This window comes from Stegodyphus dumicola, chromosome 9 (genome assembly GCF_044657685.1).
Source record: "Stegodyphus dumicola isolate Sdum_Otavi_A_Nest chromosome 9, ASM4465768v1".
Taxonomy (NCBI): Eukaryota; Metazoa; Arthropoda; class Arachnida; order Araneae; family Eresidae; genus Stegodyphus; species Stegodyphus dumicola.
In genome coordinates, this window is record NC_140776.1 from 57,936,526 (window position 1) to 57,956,284 (window position 19,759).

The window sequence follows — 19,759 nt, forward strand, 5'->3', positions numbered from 1 at the left end:
GTACACACTTAGAACACGCGATTTCGCAATTGGCAGAAAGGAAGATGTGCTCAGACTTTCCAAAATCTATTTCTGGTACCTATTGTTCGCAGACAGTGATGTAACTTCTTTCCTTTCCTGTATATTTTGGTTTCCTGTCTAACGTAATGCAAAGGTGGAATTACTATCAGCTAAGATGACTTAACTGAAAAACAAACCGCAGTTTTCACCTTAATAAGTTGTTCATAGCTGAATTTTTCGCTAATTTGTTAATCATATGAAATATTGCGCAAATTATTCTGATAAAATTATGCAGTCTTCTGTTAGACAGTTTAAAAATTATTACAGAATAACAAATGATGGCGCGAAAGTATTGAATATTACGTGAATAGTTTTCAAGAGTTCCCAGAGGTTACTATTTTATGTTTTTTAAAATTTCTCCTAAAAAGAAGATAATTACATTCTTTTTCCTTTATTATTTTTTAATAAAGTATTGCACTGAAATTTTAAGCTAATAAATCAATACAAAAGTAACAGTGAGTCTTGTCCTCTACAAAGTTGAGTTTATATTCTCCTGATCGGGTTTGCACAAGTTTATTAATGTTTACGTCACCTGAACACTGAGCATGTAAAGTGATAGTTTTCATGTACCCCTTTACAATTTCATAATGAAATTTTCTTTTTATTTAACTTGTGCATTCGCACAGGGTGGCAAAAACCTAGCGCCAGCTCTGATTATAATTTAATAAATAGTATATACTTGTATATAGGAGCTGTCCAGTAATTTCACTTTTCGCCTCCATATTTGAATTTAACATGGCTTTTAATGGCTGGTGTTTTCATGTGGTGCACAGTTTCGGTTATGTTGTTAAGAATTGCCGCATGAAACGGACAACACACAATAGCGTCTAAGAGGCGTGTGTAAAACTGGTTGTAGATTTCTTACTTTATGTCTTTACTGATAATTTTTCTGCAGCTTAATGAGCGAAAATACTTGGTATAATCAAATTATTTTATTTAAAAAATATTGAAAAAAATTTGAAATGTGAAAGAAAATTACTAACTTCGATTTCGCAGTAGTCCCTTTTTATTTTTCATTTTAATTTGGCTTCTTCCCTTTCTTATCCTAAAACTACTAATATATGAATCTGAAAAGCATCATCTCAAAATTAATTCTCATCATGCCATTACGTAAGAGTAACGTTGTGGATATTTTTTATCTAATCACAGATAAAAATTTCAGCAAAGAACCAATTCTATAAATATCACTTTGATAAAATACACAATCCTTTTTTTTCTCACTTTGCTTGCTGATGCCAACATCCATCTCTTGCCTCTGCTGTCTGTAATCTAAAGATGTAAGCTGTACAGAATTGTGGGTTCCTATTGTACCCTTAATGTTGATATGAAAACTTGTTTATGCTTATCAAGGCTTGCTTAATTACGAAATAAAACCATGTTGAAACAACGGCCACGTCTGAAAGATTTCTACTCCTCAAGTTATCTACGGAATTATTACGTACGTATACTGTGTTCATGTCCCGCCTTTATTTCACAACGGATTATTAGACATATATTTGGCTGGTTTGTCTAGAGTCTAGACATCTACTTACAACAATGTTTTGAAATGACGCAAGTATTCGTGTTTCGATGTTTAAATTAAAAAAAAAAAAAAAAAAAATGTAAAAATTACAAGATCTACCTTTTCACACCTTTTCCCTGACCTTATATTTGTGTTTAGAAAAATTATATTATAATTATAGAAGATGAAATACAAAAAGTTTGACTTTCATGTGTCAAAAATGCCCAAGATATTTCACTCTAAAGTTGGAAATCATAGTCAGGAGCCGTACACAAATTGAAGAGTGAAATGTTTGCATTTGTACGTAAGTAAAAATAAAATATTAGTTTTAAAAAGTTATACTTAACAAGTGTCTGTTGTTAAGACACAATAACACGCCGAACAAATACTAATTCAGAAGTCAAACAACAAAAATCAGCGTTATATTTTAAAAATTTTCGCAGGACTAGTTTCGATGGTTTTACCGAACCACCATCCTCAGCTGCAAAACCGCAAAATGGTTTTTGCGGTTTTGCCCCTCTTCCGCTACTACAACCTCTCGAAAAGACTATCGGCTCGACGCATATTTAAGGTGCACTTATGCCGCACAGACACTATGCATTTCTCCGCGATTCGAGTCCGGGACTTTAAGTAAGGCAGTCAGCGTCGCTAACCACGAATCCGGTTAGGCCGCAAATAAAGGTGAAGAAAATATAATCACAAAATATTCTAGTTATTGCAAGTGAAGAAACTAAAGATATCAAACCTCTCTGCTTTAAATGCACATTAAATATCGAATGTAGAAGTTATTTTATTTAATTGGTGATCCTAGGTCGAAAATAATAAATGCGATTTTCATTGACGTAAAATGCAATTAAATTTTAATTGAGTTATTAAAATTTATTTATTGATACAGACATATATCTCAATATTACATTTTCAGTAATATAAAAAGAATGTTTTATATGGCATAGAAGAAAACAAGGTAAAATGAAAAACTAAAATGCTGAAACTTCTTAAATGTGTTTAAATATAAATTTAAAAACTTCATGAAGCATAATAATAAAGTAAAAATACTTCTTTAATGTGACAGGTTATTTGAAAAAGAAAATTACTTACTCAGTCCTTAATTATACCGTCATTTACTCTTATCCATAAAAAATACTGTTTCACATTTCAGCAGCAAAATTCCTCGAAATGAGATCTTATTTATATGTTACATCATATTTGAGAATCATAATCTTCTGCCTGTTTGGGCCTTTACTACTACATTTCACTTGTCTTCTAGGAGCACCAGAGAGTACTCTGATAGGAGATCAGCAGTCTTTTGAATAGAACTTAAGCCTATGTTTGGCCTTAAGCCTTCATTTCACCTATGCTTTGGGCGTTAGAGAGTTGGTTCGTGGAAATTTGATAAATATAAATTTTTACTAGTGCATGTAATTTGTGAAAGAAAAAAGAAAAGTAAATCTTTATAATTCCGCTGTACCTCGGGTGAGGCCCTAACCCGAATCCAAAATGATTACGAGCACAAGCGCTGCTCTTAAGCCCTCGGCTGCGAGAAATTTAATGATTTATCTTCAAGTTCTGCAAATTTAAAAACAATTTCAGCTACTTTAAAGCTTTCTGTGAGTTTGCCAGCAGGTTTCGTAACAAATTTAACTGATTGTATTAAAAATTAATTTCCTTCAATTTAATTATCTTCTGATTTATTTACGCTAATATATTATGTTATTTCATCAGGGAGTGCTGGAAAGTTTTTCTTAAGAACGTCGTTATAGTTTCTTCGTTGTCTTCCGAGCTTCCTTAGCCGCATTTATACAAGGCGTGGGTTTGATACAGGAGAAAATTCTCGAAATTTCGGGAATAATCTACAGCCAGAAATCTGTGGTGCTAATCATAGATTTATACCAATTATAATTTCTGTAATTCCTCGCATAAAATTTTTAATAAGATGAGTATAATATAGTGGCCGAAGTGAGGTGTTAGTCTCTTAAACTGATTATGAATAAAACAATTAAAAAATAATACTAGTTTGTCAAGCTAAAGTTAAAAAAATTCCTCAGCTAATACCATTAGGTTGAAATTATTCTATTTTTTGGTTTTATTAATTTTAATAGCAATAATAATATTTTATTCATTCAAAATAGAAAATTTAAAGAAGAGTCCGTGAGGAGTGTATCTCGCATTTCACTTAAGCTGTTTCTATACTCTGAACATTGCCACTTCCAGAGCATTAAAATCAGCAATTGCATATAAAAAACAAACGTTGGTATAAAAAATATGGCCACAAATACAAAATAAATAATACCAAGGCATAGGTATTATTTATTTCTAAAACATATATTTCTAAAACGCAAAACTAGAATGAAAAATATTTAAAATTTTACATATTTAACATTTTTTAAATATTACAGAAGGATTTCGAACTCGCCTCTGAAAGTGGAAGTCAGGTCACATGCTCTTACATAAATGAGGCCATGCTTACGGTTTATTAAACTTTCTTCATTAGATATAAAATTTCTTATTTTATATCTAATGAAGATTTTATATCTAATGTATATTTCGGTATTCATTTATGAATAAAGACACTACCTTATAATAATTCAGTACTCTAAATAAGTTTGAAAAATGAGTAAATCAAAAATACAAATTTAAAGTTTAGAAAGTAAGATCCGTTTGTTGAGAAACAAAACTTAGATCAAAGATACACTTCGACGATTAAAGAGATTCTTTTGAAAGCTTAAGTAAATTAGAAAATGTAGTTCAGAAATTCGGAAAGTAATATTCCTATATTTGAAATAGAAGTAATACTAAAAATGTAGTTCAAAAATATCAAAATTAAAATTTCTTTCTTCAGAAAAAGAAATGAAATCTTCGACATGGAATATTTAAAAAGTAAAATTTCTTCATTTACGAAAGTAAGGTTCGATAATTCAAAATAAAATTTCTTTATTCATGAAAATGTAATTTGAAGGTTCATAAAGTAAATTTTCTTCATTCGGAAGCAGAAGATAAAATAAAAATACGTTCGAAGATTAAAAATATAAAATTACGTAGTTTGCAAGCAGAAGTAAAATCGAAAATACAGTTCGAAGATTTAAAAAGTAAAATTTCTTTATTCAGAAGCAAATGTAAAGTAAAAAAACCAGTTCAGTACCTTTCTTCGAAATATTTGAAAGTTTAAGATTTTAGATGCTGTTTAGTATAAACATCTGCCAAAATAAAATGTCTTTCCCCGTCCCTTCTTTAGCAAGAAAAGATATTGCTTATTTTCTTGAACAAACCTTGAAAAGCTCTAAAAATGAAATTAAGTGTCAGCTGTTGAGAAGACGTATGAATCTTCGCCCTTAAATTTCGAAACCATTGCTCTTGTACATCAGGGACAAGAGCCAAAGACGGGCCAATGACTTAAGAAGCATGAACAAAACTGCTTGGCGTTGTTTTCAAATACGACGAACTACGACGTTTCCCACCAAATTCGATTGCTTTAAAAGTATATTTATTGCTTAGACCTTTCCTTTCGTTTATCCTTCCAAACAGAAGTTTCATTTCTAAAGATTATGTTGGTTTTTCAGTTCTGTTACCTGTCTGAGAATATCATAATTTAAATAGAATAAAATACCAACTGTTAAGGTGACCACTAGTATTTCTGGGTATAAACATTATAATGGAGTGATTAATAATACTATTGTTCTCTACATTTGTATGGCGAATTTTGCGGTTTTAATAATGAAATAATAATACATATTATTTGCGAATAAGTTAAAATTATATTATTTTTAATGCATTTTTCAAATTAGCGAATGTTTTTTTAATCCTTCTTAATTTGATTTTTTTTTATCAAAGTAGTAATTATACATATTCATATAATTAGTTAATATTGATTCTTATATAATTATTTATTACAAGTCTTATTGATATATTTTCTTTCCGCTTTGTGATTCGTATTTCAACAAAGGAATAAATAAAAGGGTATTAAAAATAAGTTGACGCAAGGTATTTCGAAGTTATTAAAACTGCAATGTATGCAGCATTATGCATACAGTTAACTACAAGTTGATGTACGGTTGATGTGTTGGGATTCAAAGAATTTATTAACCAGTTTGATGTCTAAATGAGCAACAGTTTGAGATAAATAATTACAACGGAGGTAAATTACCTGAATAAGTATTAAAATTTAAATTAAATAAGCAAAGTGAAGTAATGATGTTTCAATTAAAGCGTATCCCACGATATACAAACAGATAAGTGTAGCAGATTTTTATAAAAATAATATTTTATTGGTTCGCTGATGCTCGTTTATCTCGTATTTACTTTATTCTATTTGCAAGTAAAAAACGTCGCTATTGTTTTCAGAAAATTACTCGATTTAACTCAGGAGAGTGGTCAATATAGACCTCCAGGAATAGAAATAACATTGAGAGGGGCCGATATGGACTTCGGCTTCAGATGGGGGTCGATAGAAAAGTATATTTAAAAATCTTTAAAATAATAAGATAATATCTATAATGTAGCGCGGTAAGGATTTGTATTATCGGTTATCGGTAAAGCTTTGTGTCACTTCTCTGCGAAGCGTAAAATATGCATGTTTCAAATTTAATCTGAAAATTCGGCGACATAAAAGAACTTTCCCAGTGTGTAACGTGTATAAGAGCCAAGTTCTCTTAGAAAGTCCTCCATGAAAGCATCCCTTTAGGTAGATAACCCTAGCGTGCTTTGCCATAATCAACTAAACCAAACCAAACTTGTCTTTGAGCTCAATGAACGAGTTTTTATTAAATTCTTCCTGTGGGATAGTAAGCCTGCTTCATCAGTGGGTAGGGGATGAAGTGCCTCGTATGCAAATGTAGGGAAGTAACACTTCTCTGACTCCAATAGAACTAATATTTTATTCCTTACAACGTTATATATACTTATTCATGATATTTATTTACATTTTACAAACACATTAAATCGCATGATAGAATACCGAATTTTGTTTACTTCGTTCTTCGCGGAGACTAGAAAGTGTTGCCATTCCGCTTTAAATAAATTAGAACTTTGACGGAACTGAAGCGACGCTACACACCCCCTTCCTAGTGACAGCGATTATGGAAGATAATCTTTAAAGTGACTGGGGAACTTCACATGTCTGCCAGCTCTAGTAATCTTGATTTCATGCTGAGTTTCTGAATTTTTTTTCATTGTTCTTGAGTGCAGGTGTTTTCCCAAGTTCTGCTTTCTTGGAATTGGAGTCTCGGAAAGGAATATCAGAATCTTTCACTAGAAAACAGGGCTTTAGTCTATCTATTGAAACTCTTTTAACTTTTCCATGAATTTCAATATCGAAATACTTATCCTTTCTTCCTCTTACAGGATACGGTCCAAGATAGACAGGCTGTAATGAAGAATTATTAATGTTGTTATATAGGAATACGTGAGAACAGTTGGAAAGATGTTTAGAAACAAAAACTGTTCTATATACGAGGGTGGTGGTAGGACTTGGCTTCATATCTCTTATTGTTTTCTGAAAGTTTTGAGAAAATTCAGACTGTTTTATATGAGGTACTGTTGAAAAGGATTCTCCTGGTAATGCTAAAGGTGTTTCGTATGCAAGTTCTGCGGATAAGCAACCTAAGTCTTCCTTGACGGCGGATCTTATGCCTAAAAGAACGAAAGACAATGCTTCCAGCCATGATTTTGATTCGAGTAGATGACATTTGAGGCTTCCTTTTAAAGTTCGGTGTTGTCTTTCGATCAGGCCATTTGCCTTTGGATGGTACGCAGTTGTAGTGTTTGTATGAAAAACCAAGATATTTTCCTAAAGCTTGTAAAAGTTGGCTGTCAAATTTTCGACCTTGGACAGATGTTATGCGATTCGGAATTCCAAAGCGTGAAAACCAAATATAAATCAAAACTTTAGCAATAGATTCTGCTGATTGATCTTCTAACGGTACCGCTCTCATCCATCGTGTATAACGATCGATGATGGTTAGAAGATATTTGAATCCTTTGCAAGGAGGTAGCGGACCAACCTGATCTATGTTTAAATGCTGGAATCTGTGTGGAGGTACTTTGAATTCTCCCAAAGATGACTGTGTATGTCTGTGAACTTTAGATCTTTGGCAAGATAAACATGCTGTAGTCCGTAGTTGGCAGTCTTTATTCATATTGGGCCATATGAAACGGCGTGTTATCAATTTTATCGTGTATCTTGTTTCATGATGAGATAAATTATGGATTGACGAAAGTATTTTCTGCCGAAACTTTGCAGGGATGTATGGTTGATTATAATTTGTGGAAGTATCACAGTAAATTTTCTTGTCGCTGTCTGGCATAGGGATCTGTAGGATTTTTAAGTTTGGGTTGTTTTTCAATACCTCCAAATCTTCATCTCCTTGACAGTCTACTATAGTTTGTAAGTCTATTGCAGATGGTACAAAAATGGTGTCTATGAGAGAGAAAGCGTCAGCGACGGTATTTTCATCCCCTTGTATGAATCGGATATCGGTTGAGAACTGGCCAATATATGACAGTTGCCGAGCTTGTCGTGGCAAAGCTTTTTCCAAATTTTGTTGGAAGGCAAATGTTAGTGGTCTGTGATCCGTGTATATTGCAAAACGTCGTCCTTCTAAGATGTATTTGAAATGTTTCACTGCTGTATAGATGGCTAAGAGTTCTCTGTCGTAGGCACTATATTTTTATGCTGATGTCAAATTTCGGAAAAAGAAACTTAAGGGTTGTTTTTCATTGTTCACAAGTTGATGTAAAACGGCTCCAATGGCAATATCGGAAGCATCAGTTGTTAGCGATATTTCAGCCTTTTCGGATGGGTGAGTTAAGTTTGTGACATGAATAAGTGCATCTTTTAAAATCTGGAAGGCGATTCTTGTTCCTGCCGTCCAGGTTATTTCTTTTCTGTAGTTCTTTTTGATACCACTGAGCAATGTTGTTAAAGATTGCTGCAGTTTCGCACAATTTGGTATGAATCTGTGATAAAAATTCACCATACCTAAAAATCGTCTGAAACTAGTAAATGACTTTGGTTCTGGGAAATTTTTGATGGCATCAACTTTCGTTGAAAGAGGTTTAAATCCTTCAGCTGACACTTCGTATCCCAGGAATGCAAGTTTTGTTTGACCGAATTTACACTTTGCCGCATTAATACACATTCATTTAGTCTTTCGAGGATTGCTCGTATATGTTGTCGATGAGATTCTTCGTCAGGAGAGGCAATTAGAATGTCATCCAAATAGCAAAACACGAATTCCAGTCTATTCAACACACTGTTCATGAAACGTTGGAACGCTTGGACCTCATTTCGTAGGCCGAACGTCATGCATGGGAACTCAAATAAGCCAAAGGGAGTGAGAATAGCCGTTTTCGGTATACCTTCTTCACGAACCGGAATTTGTTGGTATGCTCTAATGAGGTCTATTCATGAGAAAGCTCGTTTACCAGCTAAAAGGGAACTGCAATCTGTTAAAAATGAGAGAGGGTATCTATCAGGAATTGTGACGTTGTTTAACACTCGATAGTCTCCGCAAGGTCTCCAATCACCTGATTTCTTCATAGCGAGATGTAGTGGGCTCGATTAGTTACTTTTGGATGGCCTGCATAAACCCATTTGAAGCATAAATTCAAACTCCTTTTTAGCCTAAAGCTAGGAGACTATCAGCTTAGCCTAAAGCTAGGAGACTATCAGTTTCTCAGCTAATAGTCTCACAGCTTTAGCGAAAACTGGTGGACCTCTGGTTTCAATATAATGTTCGATGTTATGATTTTTAACTTTATTATTAACTACATTTAGTTTTAAGAAATCCGAAAAGTTGTCGATGATACGTTTATATGGATCATTTACGGAATTTAAAATTGGAATATTATTATTATTATTTTGAAAACAAGGAGTTCCATTGGTTGTTAACAACGTAGTACCATCAATCAACTTGCTATTTTTAGAATCTACCAAAATGTTAAAATTTGCAAGAAAATCCATGCTTATTATCGGTTTGTTTACTTCCGCAATTACAAAAGGCCATGTGAACGATCGTCTGAGTCCAAGATCAAGCTTGAGTAATTTTTGGCCATATGTTTTGATTTTCGTGCCATTTGCAGCAAAGAGTTCTAATTTTGAGATGTTCTTTTTTATCTGAAGGTAAGGGAGGAATGACGGAAATTTCTGCCCCGGTATCTATTAAAAATTGTGTAGCCGATTCTTTGTCGCTGATAAAAAGACGTTTCAGCTGCACCCCTTGTCCCTCCGTCGTCAATGAGAGACGAGGAGCTGGTTTTCCGGGCTATTAGTCTGTGATTTTGATGAGTAGTCGCAGGGTTACAAGGTATTTTCTCACTTCTTCCCATATGTAACGTGAATGTGAACCGGTTTTCTTTCGAAAATCCTCCACAAAAATATTGCCCCCCTTAGTTAAAGAGTCCAGTCGAATTCAATCCCTGCGATTAGAACTCAGTTCGAATTATCTATGGTCAGCAGTCTTACGTATTCGGCCACAGGTGGGTGAGAGAAAAGGATTCTTTTGTATTAAAATTAGACTTATAAATTACACACTTTCGCAAAAAAAATCAAAGCACCAAGAAGGACTTTTGCAATCGTGACGAAATTTGGTATGCAAAAATATTTTGATCGAACTTGCAAGTGATCAGAGTTTCAAGGCAAATGAACAGGAATTGAGATTATAGCGCGCATTTCTAGTGCGCAATTCGCAAAGTATAAAACCAGTAACAGAGGCAGAAAATTTATCTTTTTTTTTTTTTTTTTTTTTTTTTTTTTTGGTGGCTGCCATTGTAATTCCGCAAAGAAGTAACTAAAGATACCATTACGACGATATCAAAGACCTTATAGACAACTAAACAACTTCGAACGTGGTCGTATTGTAGGGTTGCATGAAGCTGGGTGGTCATACGGAACAATAGGCCGCCACCTGCAGCGTACAGACACTGCTGTGCAAAGATGTTGGCAGCAATGGTTGCTACAAGGAAATTGCCGACGAAATGAAGGCTGAGGAGCCACGTCTATACTACAGTCACGTCTATGCCTGTCGTGGTACCGTCCACCATCTCACGGCGCTTGCCTGAGGCGGGGTTACGATCACATAGGCCTTTAAGACGTTTGCCTTTGACCCCACAACATCGGAGTCGTTTGGAATGGTGTCGCTGCCGATCATCACGGGTGCCATCAGACTGACATCGTATAGTGTTCAGCGATGAATCCCGCTTCACACTTGAAGCAGATGACCACCGTGTTCGTGTCTGGAGAGGATGGGGCCAGCGGTTCCAATCAGCCCTTGGTTTATAAAGGCATACAGCCATAACCCCTGATGTGATGGTGTGGGGCGCTATTTCTAATCACAGCAGGTTATCTTTAGTCATCCTCCGTACATCTTTAACAGCTCAATGATATGTTGATACCATCCTGCGAATGGTTGCATTAACCTCCATGGAAAGGCATCCTGGGGCCCTTTTCTAACAAGATAATGCCAGGCCACATACCGCTCGCATATCTTTGGACTATCTCCGTGCGGTTGATACTCTTCCTTGGACAGCAAGGTCACCAGACCTTTCACCAATCGAGTGTGTCTGAGACATAGTAGGCCGCCAGATTCGAGTACCACAAAATATCACAGATCTAGAGCGACAACTGATGAATGCCTGGCAGATTGTGTCGCAGGATGACATTAGGAACCTCTACCACTCCTTGTCTCGACGAATTCAAGCATGCATTGCCGCCAGAGGCGATTCGAGCAACTACTAATTTTAACGCTCAATGGGTGATTGTGAGCCGTGAACAGGTACCTTGATTTTTTAATTTTATTACCTGTGTATGAGCTATACACATATTCAATTTCATCAAAAATAACCACTTCCTTCATGCTGCTTCGATTTTTTTGCAAAAGTGTATATTTCGACAGAAATAAAAAATGATATATATCGTCAAAACTTTTAATTGCTAACTAAGGGATACTGTAATAAACGTAAATAAAAATAAAAAATGTTTACTTTTTAAATATTTCTTGACTTTCATGTAGACAACTTTATTTGTCGTTGAGTTTATAAGATTTCTTTATATGTCGTAGGGGTTTTATATTTTTTATTTATTTATAATTATTATTATTATTATTATTGATATATGGCTTTTACATTTAATTTTTTCTTTAAATTTAATTATTTCAATGACAATGCAAATACGACATATTCATAAATAGTAAATAAACGACATTAAATTCTTTCAGCTTATTTGCAGGCAGACAGTGTCCCTGTTTGATTTAGCCTCTTCCTTCTGGTTGAAAGTCTTAGATCGCGTTGTACTACTAATATATGAATCATGAAATGTTTCTTTTCTTGTTTACAATATTCTAGTCTGACACTGCTATCCTTGAGAAAAGAGAAAACGTAGGGTTGATCTATATTTAAACCCTTGCATCTCTTCGCTAATTACAGACAAGTTCAAGAACAGACTCACTTTGCTGGCACTGAGGCTTTTATGCTTTATTTTCTCGGATTCGCATGCTTACTACATTTTTCACTTTAAGCTAAATGTATCACTTCAGAGTGTAAACATTTCGCATTTTTAGTTTTAAATAAAGCTTGTGCTTTATAAATTAAATTAAAAAATTTTAAATGTACTTCTTGGAGTAAACACTTAATAGCAAGCAAAACTTGTGTTAAAAGTATTCAATAATGATATGGAAAAGAAGACGAATTTATTCTAACCAAATCGCTAATATTCAGAAGTAATTTGAAATTAACATCAGCATATGATTGAGTTTTTCATTTTTTGAAATTTAAATTGCAGACGTTCCTTATGTATGAAAAATTCTAAAATGCATACTCTAGGATGTATTAAATTAAAATATTAATTTTGTAAATAGCTTAGAGGCTTTTTTTTTTAAATCCCACAGCAAGACACTTGTCCGTTCAAGCATTCGTCAGGAATCGCCAAATTTGTTGGTCATTTAGCTATCTCATCAACGAAAACATCGCACAACATGCAAGGAATGAAATGGCCGATTCAGAACTCGCAAAAAGAGAACATAGATAATTACATACGTGGATACTTTATATGGGATATATGGGATTCGAACCCCGGGCCTTGTGCTGTCGCGGCTGTCTCACCCACTGGCCTCCGGTTGCAACGGATATAATAGATTATCAAATGTAGACATAAATAGTTCGTTAAGGAGAGGGAGAAAATGTATTATGAAATACAAAATTGAGATTTTTTATATATGTCAATAATATTTTTGGTTTCAAACGGACCTTTCTAAATTCAAATTTTAGCTCTAAAGGAGCTATAATTTTTTTTTAATTAGGGCATAAATATTTGAATATTTTATAAAATTTTTTGAAGAGCGCATTTGGTCAGATCAGTTAGTGAAAGTCAATTCCCTCATGCCCCACTAAATTATAAATTACTGTAATATGGTAATGGCCAGCGTTCAGTACTACGTAGTACTATTCCCTCTCCCAGCTGTGAGACTTTACCTGATCAAACGTCAATTCTACCCTTCCCCAGCCGAATTTACTAGCACATTTAGTTAGAATTGTACGAACGCTTGTTAGGCTTTTGTATTATGAGTTTCCAGATTAATTTTACTTTGAATTTTAATCCATTTTCTGTGTTACCTGAAACCTTGCAAGCTGCAGAGATTTAGTTTTAATTACAAGCCGTTCAGTCTAAAATGGTAAATAACGAGGCTGTTTAAAGCTTTTTCTGAATCTGAAGTTACTTTCACAGATGACGTTATAAACTGCCTGACACTCTTAATAGGGTTCAAGAAATTAAGCTAAGTTAGAAGTGAAACTGTTCAAATTCAGCCTATTACGTATTATTGGTGCCAGAATAAACCGTGACCCTTTGAGGAATGCAGGATTCTGCGGTAATACTATCGTTATCTGGCATTCATTTTGAGTCTTCTAAAAGAATGGGAGAAAGAACGGGAAATGACATCTTTGCAAACCATGATCACGTCGGTTTGCAGAGATTATATGACTTGAATCCTATCGTTAAGTGGAAATTATTTGAACTAGCTATTGTCTCTGCTGAAGTTAGTTTTTTACTCTATAACAAAATTCCTTTCGCATTATCATTGACAGGTAATAATTTGTAACAGCATATGGAAACTATGAAGTTCATGTTTTGAATTAAATGAAGGTTTTAATTTTGAGAATTATATCTGCACAAAACGTGCTCAGAATAAGTAAAGCAAATAAATCTGCTGAAATTCCTAACATCTACATTCTTCTGTTGAATATTGCTATCTTTCAGTTAATAAAAAAATTAAATTAGTCATTTGTGGGTGCATGACTAGAAACCTTTAAACAATATCGTAATTGATGTTTGACGTTAATATATATATTCTCTCATTTTATGTTATTGCTCATTTGAAAATGGTATATGAGAAAACATTAATCATCTGAAATTAGTCAAAATTCTTTTCAATTTTAGTTTTTAGGATAAATGATAAATTTATTGTGATCAAATAAAGATATTTGTTCGAAAGTGCTCATATTTTCTTGGAAACGTTTTCAACGTTACTTACTGTCCCTGGTTGAATCAAATTGGAACTTTAGGTATAGCGAACCCTCCCCCTCTTAAGAGGCTCCACAGCCGAATTTTCTTGATTTTTAACAGAAACAAATTGAAACATAAGAAACTGTAGAATGATTTGGAGACTTTCTAAAACTTGGGCCTTGAGAAGAGTCGTTTGAGACTAGACGATTATAAGACATTTCTCCCGCATTCCTAGCGTGCCTTCGTGGTGTAGTGGTCAGCACACTGAGCCGGTATTTCAGAGGTCCGTGGTTCGATTCCCGGCGAAGGCGATTTCCAATTTTTCATCTCTCCGACCTTCAAAAATTCCAATATCTCTACACGATAATATCAAAATATTTTCAGTCTGACTCTATAAAACCTTTCAGACTAACTTGAGATTTTAGTGGACATTTCATTTTTGAATTAATTCCCTTGGGATTGCTTCATTAATCATACCAATTTGATGCAGGGCCTTCTGCTGTCCTCTTTCTTCACGTTGCTTAGCACAATCTCTGGTTTCTCCTGGATCCCTCCAGTTGCTTCAAATTTCAGCGCCTTGAGTTTCGTCTCCATCCTAAAAAAAGTGAAAGTGACACAGTTTCAAACTGAAGTTACTCTGTGTTGCTTGGTACCAAAAGTTTCTGTACTTTGACAGTCTGGGCTACGTCTTTTTTATGTTGATCATTCACTTTCTAGCAGACAATAAGAGGTTACCCGGATATTTCTGCCCATCAATGTATGAAAAGGATCAAATTTTAAACTTCTTATGAAGGAATAGATACAATTTCTCATTCCTCCACTTTACTCGTGCCTAATCTCTATATTCACTATCAGAATCACTGGATCAGTTTGTAGGGTTTCCCTTATTTTGCATAACAAATCATTTTAAGTTTGATACCTTTCCTGAACTCCCCAACTTCCCCGCCAGGATGTAAATATATAGTTAAGTGAAGTGAGCATTTAAACGGGTGAATATCTGAGTTTATTCAAAGCGTGTTCTTAGTAGCCCAGCGAACGTTTCGTTGCTATTTCGCTGTTACGCCAGGGCCCTTGGCCTTTTGGGTAATCGTCACGCTAGTTAGGTTTTTGTTAACCTAAGTTAACCATACTTTAGCGTGCTAATCCAACACTATTTTAATTAGACTTTGAATTTATTTATATTCTACATTTAATTTTCACCGTAAGTTGACGGTGTTATTTGTAAAACACGAAGATTGTGCCTTTCTGTAATTAATTGGAATTAATAAAGGGTTATCTTCATCCTTTCTTCTGTGCTGGTATTTTCATAATCGCCAGTAGGATTATCAGGTTCAATGTTTCTTCTAACCTTCTTCGGAAACATACAATGACCTGACTAGGAACAGAGAGCTTACTAAAACTATGTTCACTAATTGTAGTAAGTAGACAGGATACAGACGAAGGGTATACAAGACCCTTTATTTTTCTTTATATACAATGACTTCCGTACTTCGGAATACAATGATCCTCCACTCGGGGGTCTAACGTATAAGGTATAAAAATAAAACTAAACTCTAATTTAACTTTAGAATAAGATTGGCCTTATAATAACAGGAAGCGTATGTAGCACAGAGACTGTGAACACTACAATACGTTTAATTTATCAAGAGGATTAAAACCTCTGGCCTGGAAGGCAAATAGCAACTGCGTAACTTCTAAGGTAAGCGGCCTGCTTCGAACTCACTGCTTCCTCTCTCCTGCTTGGCAAAAAGGCCACACTTAAATACTTGGCGTTCGCCAGACAACTTTGCATAAAATCCTTCACGCTTATAATTCTGGCCAGAAGTAGAAAATAAGAAGTGATAGTAAAGATTTAAAATAAAATAAACGTTAGTAAAACTTAAGATCCTTACATACTTCCCGCCAGAGTTAATTTGTTTGAAACTGAGGTCTAAAACGACCTTGTTGAAAACTTTTAGCTCTAAAAACTAACGCGAGGCCAACCTTTTACAATCATAACTTAGCTAGAAACTAGAAAATTTAAAAGAAAGAAATTTGTTACAATAGCAGCTCCCGGGATATACAACAATCTTTTTTTTTTTTTTTTTTTTCATCTGTACTGCATCTAAACAGGAGCTTTATTCAATCCTGGTTCCTTCCAGAGATCTGGAAGGAAAACTAGTTTAATGAAATGTTACAGAATGACATTGCAATTAACATATAGAATATACTTCTCTTAACATTCTTATTTCATTCATGACTATTTTAATTATCTCTCCCTGTGCTCTCTGACATGTGTTGTAAAAGAACACCAAACACGTATGTGTTTTTGTCTACGTGTGCCACACTTCCTCCTACAATCAAAACACTAACGTGTTAAAATTCAACATACGAGACCTCTTAACACACCCTACTTTCAATTCTAAACCCTGAGGTACTATTCTGAAAGTGGCTAACTCTAAAGTGTAGCGTCAGAGAGCCTAACTACATCATTCAACCTTTAACACATATTCACCATGATTTAATCTTTACAGTCACACGAATAACAAATTTTTAACATTACTTTCACTTTTACCATATCACGGTATTTCTTAACATTCAAAATAACAGTTCACATGTATACAAGAACATATCAACATGCCGTTAATTTTACACATTTGAAAACATACATTAGTAGTACATTGTTAACTTCTATTCTTTTCAAAGCAAGTGCCAATTCTTTCTACATTGAAATAATACTACATTTCAAAAAGTCTTTCAGACTAAAACTTCTTTCTTGCTAGAATGTTTTAAATAAAATTTATACAATAACTTTTTACAATATTTAAGTCTTTACACAACGCTATTATACATCAACTTTAGTTTTACGCGCGAGTAATTGAAAAACATAATAAGAAAATCGGTCACAACTCATTTCTCGCCCTTTTGGCGATAAAGGTAGACCTCGCATGAGGTAAAACTTCTTGAAATCTGCCACTTGCAGTAAGAATGAAAGATTAACTTAAGTTTGTAAAGTAACATAAAATTTTACTTATCTTTGTAATATTCAGACATCCTTTTCTGGGCCCAGTCTTTAAAGGTATAGCTGATAGTAGCTTGGTTGATCCTCCTTCTTGTACGGGCCCGCCCTTCAGTGCTTTCCTCTGGAAGCTTCCGTTTTTCACCAGTACGGCCACCCTTGAACACCTTCCTTTTGTGCTCTGCTTGTGGTCTTGGCCGTTTGAAGGCAGCTGGTCTTGGTGGAACCGGGAAACTTCTGTCGTGATCCTGCTTGGACCTCGTTGTTGGCCGTTCAAATTTTTCTTGTACTTTTTCCTCCGCCGCTGATGGCCCTTCCGCAGTTCGGCGACTTTTGCTGCGGAGAGTTCTGTCGGATGAGTCAATCTTCCGTTTCACAGCCGGGTTATAGTTGCCGTCCTTTCTCCCGGTCCTTTCCACATACGTCGTCCTTCTCCCTTCTTCATTCTGGGGGTGTTCGTGCACTCTGTTTTCTGGACGGTGGAACGGCTTCTTTTTCTTTTTACCTTCAGTTTTTCCGCGGGGCAATTTTCTTTTCACTTGCTTCTGTCTCTCATTGGCTTGCCCTTGTACTTGTCGTTTTCCCACCTCTGGAACTTGTACCTGCGGTGTCTGCCGTACCGGATCCTGCAAAAGATCTGAAAAGATTTTCATTTTATTACGATCGAAGTAGGGTTTAATTTGATCAATATTTGCGGAACAGGTTTCACCATTTCTTGCCTTTAACACTACAACAGCGTGAGTTATTTTTTCTATAACACATGGTCCTTCAAAGCGTGGAAAAAATTTGGCAGTTTTATCTTCTGGTGCTGAAGAAAGTGAATGCTTGATTTTTAAAACTTCATCCCCTACTTTATAAGTTACTCCCCGTCGTTTCAGATCATAGTATAACTTCTGTTTTCTTTGTGCTACTTCCGTATTCTTTTTTGCTTCTTTTATTAGTTTTTCTATATCACCCATTTTAAATTCTGGGGCTCTTTGTTGCACATAAAATAGTTTATCTAACGGTGTTATAACCTTTCTGCCTAGAAATAACTCAGCAGGAGTTTTGCCCGTTGTATCATGTTTTGCGGTCCTAAGGGCGAAAGCAAATTCATTGACATAGTTATCCCAGCTTTTATGAAAATTTTTAACATAACTACGGATAATTTTCACTATATTTCTGTTGACCCGTTCCGCTATATTTGATTGCGGCCGATACGGGACCATTTTTAAATGACGTATGCCCAGTTTTTGGCACATGTCTTCAAATATATTACTTACAAATTGAGGTCCATTATCCGATATAACTTTTAGGGGCGCCCCGTATTTTAAAATATATTTATTTAAAATAGAATCAGTAACTAATTTCGCGGAGGCTCGTTTTAAGGGAACAATTTCGGTCCATTTACTAAAATGATCAACCATAACAAGGAGATAGCGACTTTTGTTAAACTGACTTTTTGGGAAAGGGCCCAATAAATCGACGCCGATTATTTCATTTGGAAATTCGGATTTAATACTATTTAGAAACCCGGCCGGGCGGAAATTAATATAATTAACGGCTTGACATGTTGGGCAGGACTGGACATACGCCCTTGTTAACTTTTGCAGTTCAGGAAAGTAGACTGCCTCGCGTACGCGTTGGATGGTTTTTCGAATACCAGCATGAGAAGCTAAAGGGCTGTCATGGAGCTCCTGCAGGATATTTAATCTAAGACTAGCTGGGATAACAGGTCGAAATTCGTTGTTGGAATTCGTAGTTTTTGTGTAGAATAATAGACCATCTATTAGTTCGTAATGGGCCGCCCTATTTCTTATCGCCACAATATCTTGGTGGCTAAAATTTTCAGGATCCTTCAAATACTCATAAATACTTCCAAACTCAGGATAAATACTTCCAAACCCAGTTCGGTTATTACAGTTTCTCGGGAATTTATTGTACACGCTGTCAGCATTGCAACTTTTACGGTATTACCCTGTTCGTCTAATTTAATTCGTGATAGGGCATCTGCTACGATATTTTCCTTTCCGGGGGTATGCTTGATTACCAGATTATATTCTTGCAGCTTGAGTGCCCATCTTATTAACCTTGGGGATAAATTTTTCCCTGAGTACAATCTAGTTACCGCCGCATGATCAGAATATACTGTTATCGGCGCCTTTCCAAAATAGACTCGGAACTTTTGCACTGCTAACAGAACTGCAAGTGCCTCTCTCTCGGTCGCGGAATAGTTTCTTTGTGTTTGATTTAAAGTTCGGCTAAAAAATGCCACGGGCTGCTGATTTTGCGAAAGTACCGCTCCTACCGCATAATCCGAAGCATCCGCTGAAATTTCTAAATTTTCATCCTTTTCAGGAAATTTCAACACAGGGGCTTGCGTTAATGCTTGTTTTAATTTTTCGAAAGCACTATTGGCTTCAGCCGTCCACGAGAATCTTGCCTTTTTCCTTTTTAATTTTAACAATGGCTCAGCGATAGCCGCAAAATCTTTTATAAAGGACCTATAATATGAACAAAGTCCTAGAAAAGAAGAGAGCTTCTTTGCCGTGTTTGGAGTCGGATACTTTTGTACAGCGATTATTTTTGATTCATCTGTCTCGATCCCTTCTTGCGATATTTTGTAACCTAAATATTTTAATTCAGGGCCTGCAAATTTGCACTTTTCGACATTAACTTTTAGACCGGCCTCATTTAATAAAGAAAACACCTGTCTTAAATCCTGTATATG

The 19,759-nt window shown here is 35.1% G+C and overlaps 1 long non-coding RNA gene across 1 annotated transcript in view; it reads left to right on the forward strand.

The window, feature by feature from the left end:
• The first annotated feature begins 1,049 nt into the window (after positions 1 to 1,049).
• LOC146995359 (uncharacterized) overlaps positions 1,050 to 19,759 on the forward strand; it is a 29,405-nt gene continuing 10,695 nt past the window's right edge. Inside the window, exon 1 of the long non-coding RNA XR_015042992.1 lies at positions 1,050 to 1,498. This is a non-coding gene — a long non-coding RNA (uncharacterized LOC146995359). The remainder of the gene's footprint in view (positions 1,499 to 19,759) is intronic.